Source organism: Seriola dumerili, unplaced genomic scaffold (genome assembly GCF_002260705.1).
Source record: "Seriola dumerili isolate Sdu_G_001 unplaced genomic scaffold, Sdu_1.0 BDQW01000291.1, whole genome shotgun sequence".
NCBI lineage: Eukaryota > Metazoa > Chordata > Actinopteri > Carangiformes > Carangidae > Seriola > Seriola dumerili.
The window spans coordinates 6,115,520-6,123,079 of NW_019174546.1; positions in this window are offsets into that span (position 1 = coordinate 6,115,520).

The following is a 7,560-nucleotide window of genomic DNA, read 5'->3' on the forward strand; positions in this document are numbered from 1 at the left end:
GAGATTCAAAAGCAAACTCAAAACTGTGAATCCCATCTCTCTGTCTATGATGAAGGATCCTCTCAAATACTTCAGTCGTAAAAAAAAAAACAAAAAAAAACCTGTGGATTCATGTGCATGAATGCCAAAATGCAATTAACTCATATTCTTCCATTTTCTTGGATTTCTGTATGCCAAGCACAAATGACTCTCAAAAGTGTTTATTAAGTTCCAACAGCATGCCCTCGAGAAATCCTCCTCGTTAGCATGCATTGTTGGCTCCACGCCACCTCCTTGTTGAGCCGCAGTGTTGCTACTATGATCATTGTTGCAGGATTAGAAAAAAGAAAAAAAAAACTTACAGTATATGCATTTCAAGCTACATTTCATGCATAAATCAGCAACTTGTGATTATACAGTAAGAGTAGCCTTAATGAAACTCGCACATGTATTTGTCGAAGCACTGGGGGGGACAGAGAAAGAAGAACAAGAGCGGGGGATTCTGAATATCTTTGAAGAATAAAAGATTCATGAAAATAGTTAAAATTCAAAAAAAGCTCTGACCTTCGAGTCAAGGTTTTAACTTGGTTTTCTTTTTAAGTATGTGTGGTGATCTGTGTATTTTTGATATGTTTGACTTATTCAGCTCTTGAATTGTAACCTCTGGCAATAAAAAACACGTCAATGAGTTGACTCATTTATGGAGATCTGATATGTTCACATACAGCCTGCTTATTATTACGAAGGTATCAGGTATTACTGTAGCTAAACTAATGCAGTCTAAGACAACAGACTTGCAGTAAATCCTACCTTTGTGACGTCCAGTTCTTGTTGAAACTGTGTTAAAGAGCTGTTGATTAAACATTATGATCGCTGTGGAGGCTGCAGTTTGTGGTGCTGTTTGACTGTGCTGCATTGTACTGAGAGATGTTTGTAATATTTTGTCTGCCCCATCTGTATGGGGGAAATCATATGTATTAGATTGCATTTTGTTTTAGATGGGCGTACATAATAAACAAGCAACTGAATGTATATACGTGTATATTACTTGCCGTGTAGTGGAGAATATATTACATCACAGTATACAGAAAATAATACTAATACTGCTGATTTGATATAGAGCTGTAATAGTCAATCAACAGAAAATCCATCTGCAGTAATCATGATAATCATTTAAAGGGGCTATTTGTAAGTTTTCTTTGCCGCTGAACGTGGTTTCTTGCCAGGAGCGGGTGGTGGTGGTGATTGTGGCCTCGACAAGAGCTTCAGCCATCATTGTCTTTGTAATGCAAGAGGTTGTAATTTGTTCTCTGTGCAGCGCTACGTCTTCAGAACAGATTGGTGGCTACGGTGAGTCTCTATGGGAAAGTGACGAGTCGGGCTGGTACGGGCCGGGGCTAGCTGGCTAGAAAAGACATGATAGAAACAAGAGTCAACATTGGCGTTACATTCCACAAGTTTGATTCTGAACTCACAACGTTTCCTCTAGGCTGGTAAGGAAACAGCTGTTAATGCTAACGCTGGCTATGCAGCAACAGCAAAGCATACAAATAGCTCCAGTAAGTCATTTTGTGCCCAAAAATTGCTTGTTCTAAACTCTCAAATGTAAAGACTTCCAGCTTATCTTTGCCTTATTTGATAGTAAATTAAATATCTTTAGGTTTATAACTGCAATTTGAAAACATCACTTTAGGCTCTGGAAACATGTGAGGGGCATTTTTCACAATTTTATGGCACTTTATAGATCAAATGGTCAATAGGTTAACTGATTAATCAACAAAGTATTTAGTGATTTGTCAATAATGGAAATAATCTTTAGTTGCAGCCCTAGTTTGATATATAGTAAAATGTAAGTACTGTAAATAGGTGATGACAGTAGTCTATTCTATATGCCGACTTTATGTTTTACCTAATAAATCGTTTTGCAATGTATGTCATCATGCGTTTTTTTCAAAGATTTGTTATTTCAGGTTCATTGACGTTGGAAATTCAGTTTGAGAGACACAACCAGAGTTTTGGTCTCCATCTGCGCCTACACTGTGAGCTGTCTGTGTCGGAGACGAGCCAGCTCTGTTTAATGGATGTAAAAGAAAATCCTGACATCATTTGTGGACCTGCTTTAAAAATGAATGCGTTCACGTGGTCAGCTGAAAAATGTGTCTGCAGCTCTGAGATGAGCACTTTTGTCTTTGCAGGTGCCCTCCTGAACATCCTGTCAGAAGATGCGAGCACTTCACTTTTTTTTTTCCTTTTTTTTCTCTGCGAGAATCCAAAGATTAAATAAGCCGAACCTTTTGTGCCTTTTAAGTCGAGTCAGCGCAACTCCTTTTACAACCACCCCATCAGATATTTTCAGTCCTGCCAATTTGCCAAGCAGTGTTTTTTTTTTTTCTTCAAATAATGCTCTTGTCTTTGACACAATGGCAGGAAACAGAGCGAGAGGAGCAGAGTGAGACTGCCTGGATGATGTGGAGATTGTAACTTGACATCTCCATCTCTTAGACCTGAGGACAGCTGTGGCCCACACAGGATGATGAATGGCCGTTTGTGCATGCAGGTGGAGCAGCTGTCGGCAGAGTGCTCCAGCAAATGTAGTTTTACTGCTCGAAAATTGAGATGGTTTTCACTTACTGTATGTTGACTTGTTCTCTGACCTGGAACATATGGTGCCTGGGAGTGCAGCTCTTTAATTTGGCTGGTGACGATGGCAGATATTATGTTCTTCGCGTATTATGGCATCACCAAAAAGGTCTTACTCTGCATCAACAGCATTACACCGACTAAATTTCACAGGATCTGCCCAATTCATGTTAGAAAACATAATGACATTTCTCTTCCTCTGTTAAAAATGTTCACCTTCTCTTATCTAGTCTGTCTTTGTAGATAACAGAAAATGCACAGAACTAATTATGATTACTTATGTTGCAAAGAAATGTATTTTGTTATCACTCCCCCGACATTTAAATTATTTCTTGATCAATTATCGCAATTTTCACCCTGGGAGAAAATGACTTCAGCATCATTTATATTCTTCACGTGACGATGTCCTACAATAGTTCTCCTCCATATTTTTGCTTGTTCTTTATTGTTCATAGCTTGTGTGGCTGGACTGTTCAGGAAGTTTACTGTGTTAGGTAGGTGTGTAGTTGCCAAGGTATGGGTTGGAGTTTTAATTTAAGTGTACTAGGGTACTATAATCTGTTTTGGTTTTGTATCTCTGGAGTTTAAAATATGTCCTATTCATGCATAAACAAAGTGGCCATGGGGGAAAAAAATCTACATTTTTACTCTTCGCAGCTTGGTTTCAAGGCTGCAACTGATAATTACTTTCTGGAATAATCAAACTTATGGTCAATAAATATCTACAGAGTCTACAGTGCTTGTTTGTTAAAATCCAAAGGTATTGAATTTACTATCATAGAGGACTAAAGACTATTTACATATGAAACATGCAACATTTTTTTTCTTCAAAAATGACTTAAGATTATTAGCCGGCTGCAACTGATGATAATTTTCATGACCTGTGACTCTGCCAATTATTTCCTCAATGAATCGTTAAATCATTTGTTCTATGAAATGTCAAAAAAATTGAAAAAGTAGTCATCAAAGGTTCCCAGGTGAGCCCAGGGTGCCATCTTCAAATGTGGTAAAACACCCACAAATGTTCAGTTTACTGTCACAGAAGAAGACGACCACACAAACCAGCAAAAGTTTACATGTGAGAAGATGGAACCAGTGATTTTTTGGGGAATTTTTGCTTAAAAAAATAATTTTCATCATGGATACATCTGTCTGCACAAATGACTACGTGGCTAACTAATAGTTCAAACCCAAAAAATGTCCAATTTACAAAGATATAAAACTGAGAAAAGCAGCAAATCCTCACACTGGAAACGCAGAGACTATTTGGGTTATTTGCTTAAAAGATTAACCAAATCATTGTTTGATTATCAAACTTATTGCAGATTTGTCTTCTGTTGAGAGGTCGTTTCAGCTCTACATAGTTTAAATCTAAAGAATAGTTTTTAAACCTGTGCGGTGTGCCGGTTCCTCTTCCCCTGACAATTAGCAACACATTAATAAAATGAACGCCCGGGTCTTTCTGCTGCAGTGAACAGACTCGTGTCAAGAGGCAGCTGTTTGAATAGTTCTGTAGTTACGGAGCACATCTTGCATTCAACAGGGCCTGTTCTGTGTGCCGCTGGAGGTGCTACTTCTTCTTTTCTTTCAGATTATGTTCAAGATCGATCATTCTGGCAAAAATGGAAAAGAGCATCTCATCGTGTTTTCAATTCTTTTAGAGCATTTGTCAAAAAAAAATAAGTCTTTCATTACTTCATAAGTCAATGACTGCGGCCCCAGTAACAGCCAGTGGCGCTCTCCATGCCAGATGCTCATGAATGATAGGCAGAGGAGTAAATTAGTGATGGACACATTTATAGACTGAGCTCCTGACCCTCCTGACTATGATGTATGGGTTTTGGCAACGGGGAGCCACCAGATATCAGCTGGGTGCCAACTTAAATCAGCAAGAATCATTTCACAAACTGGTTCCCTGTTATATCACTGGATATCAGGGAGCAGAAATAGACATAATAAACTATAGCTAGAAGAAACCAATCCTGCAGCCTGTTCACTACTGACAGGTTCTTTAATTGGATTGTAATCTTTTTCTTTTTTTTTTTTCACAAATGATATTATGGTGCATTGCCTGTGGATGAATGGATTGGGCAAGTCAAGCATGTTATCTTACATGAGGGTCTTAATTAGCCTCAACAAATGAGCACATGGCCTTTATTGAATTATAGCATTCTCCTAATTATACTATATGTGAATGAATCTATGCTAAATATATATGAATAAAGTCATTTGGTGTATTTCAACCAATAGGGCCAGAGCAGCCCTCCAGAAAAAAGGCTTGGGGGCCTGGAAATGGCCCCACGCTGTGTGTAGAATACATGAAAGGATTAAAAAGCTCAGCAAATCGCTGAAGGCTAGGCTCCATTGAAATCAAGCTATACACAGTTGAGGGACACATCTGCTCCCTTACTAAATATAAAGCAGGGAAATATAGAACTATCTCTCAATAGCTTGGGAAAAATTATTTATGAACTGTGTAACATGAAACAAATTACTATCTTAAACTGAGTTCTGTTGATCATAAACCCTAAAAAGGTTGTAAATATTATTGTAGATAAAAGCAGCAGTTAGAAACCTTTCTCTTTTTTTTAAAATAATTTCCTAGAAGATTTTCATGATTCCCTCAGGGTCATTTCCAGCAGTAAAATGTAGGACTGTGACTCATGACTGTTTTAATTATTGATTTATCTGTGGATGAATCAATAAATTGTTTACTCTGTATGAAAAACACAACTGTACTAGATTTACTGTGATATTTTAAAAAAGCAGGAAATCCTCACATTCGAGAAGCTGAAAAACAGAATATTTGGTATTCATGCTTAACTAAATGACTCAAACGATGAATCCTTCAAAAGCTTGTGTTACAGTCGACAGAAACTATGATGCCCACACAGTTTGTTTTGCTGTCATAAGCAAAAAGTGTGAAGTTAATGGTTGAGTGAATACAAAATGCTCCAAGGAGACACAGCAATGCAATTCACAGTGCACAAGACTGTCTTCCATCAAGGTTGAGCTGCTACTGTATAGCGTGCTGTCAAGGCAGCGGTGCTTAACGAATAAGCAGACTGTCCACATTAATCAGATGTGACCTAAAATTGTCGAGCCTGAGCTACTTACAGGTTGTAAAGCATAAAGGAAATACTGCTTGCCCTGGACAGAAATGCAGCGTTGGAGGTATAGATGCTATCTCTGAGGGGTCTTTTTTCACTTGTATGTTAAGCAGCCTGCTAACATCATAAATCATTATGTATAATCTAACCCCTTATTGCTTTTCTTAGGGCAGTTATCACCTACGTGTAGCTTTCAGTGCGTTGGTCTGTGTTGCAGTCCTGAACCTCTAAATCAGATGGGCTGGTATATGAGGCGCATATAAATGAGAGTTGTGTCTTCTATCTTCCCTGCCACAAGAGTTTGGTGTGCATTCGCTTCATTAGCCATCAGTCTCCGCTAAGCCATACTAATGGTTTTCTTGTTGCGTGACAGTGACTTCGTGGCACAGACGACTAATATATTTTTCCTGCGCCCTCTCGGAGAGAACTATCTACAGTTTCTTTTATTTGTGCAGCTTGTACATCACGCCACAACGAAAGGCATATGGCTTCTCCTCTGTGATTTCAACATCTGGAGCAGTTTGTATGGATGGTCGACCAAACAGTTGCTATAAAAGCCCCACAGAAACATCAGGTGTGATACATTTTCCTCTCTGCTGTCAAGCTCTGGGGCTAGATTGTAATGAAGATGTCCAGCCTTACAGTGACATACTGTAGGCTCTCCCAGCTGCCCTTAAGCCAAAACAATCACTGGAGGAAAATGTTGTAAAGGATTGCTCTATTTTGGAGGTACCAAACTGTTTTTGTTGAATTCAAAAAAAGCTGCATGTACATGTTTCAATTTTTACCCTTAAGTTTCCGCATTCCTATTGCTACTTCTTGATTTTTCTCTGCCACTGCTGTCAAGTTTTTTTTTTTGTGTGCATCATTTCCAGCACAGCACTCCCTTTTATGGTCAAAATAGGTCACAGAATAAAGCCACATGGCATTAAAAAAATGAAATTACGCCACACTCCGAGTACTGAAAAGTGTAATCCTTGATTATTCAGAACAATTCTATTACATATCAAGCTGCTGTGCAATGCTGGGGGAGTGTAACAGCGCTTCCAATGTGCTAACGTACATAATTCATGCTAATGTGTACATCGACTGCTTCTAGTGATGCCTTAGGACAGCTCATCACACTTGTACATTTAAAGACATATGACTAGTCTGGGATTTTTAAATGACCCGATGGTATTCATTTGCAGGAGAAAGAGGCATCGATTAACTAAGGAAGATAAAGTGTTTAGGAACTATTTGTTGTGCAGTGCTGACTTTGTTTCCAGACCACAATTGATACCAGTATGCTTTAGATCATGATGGTAAAACTTTGAAACCAGCCCCCCCCCCCTTCTTTCAATTATCAGCCGATCCAGACTGCGACACAGTATGAAGGACTCAAACAAGTTGTCCCTGACTCTCATATTGACCAGATGTGACTGACACCATTTTCACTCAGGCCTGCTTCTCAGTCAGTGTACCTGTCTCATTTGGCCAAACTGCTCTTTGATTTAGGACTTAAAGCAGAAACAGGGGGGGAAGTGGGATGCATGCGAGGGCATAAAATCATCAATGACATGTCAATGTCCTCCCTCAGTAGGAAGTGAGACCTCCAGTACATCAAACAGATTGCTCCTGACCTATGACCAGCGCATGGACCAGCTCAATATGCCCGCATGAGCACAGAGCCTCCTGCGCTGAGAGGGTACAGACCTGAAATCATTGATGTGAAGTCTGATTCCTACATCTCAGTGGATATCTTAGATACAAACTGCACCTTGCAGCCCACAATGAAAGAGAGAAAACAAGCTTGCCTTATAAGCACCCTGCCACACCGGTTTATAGTGAG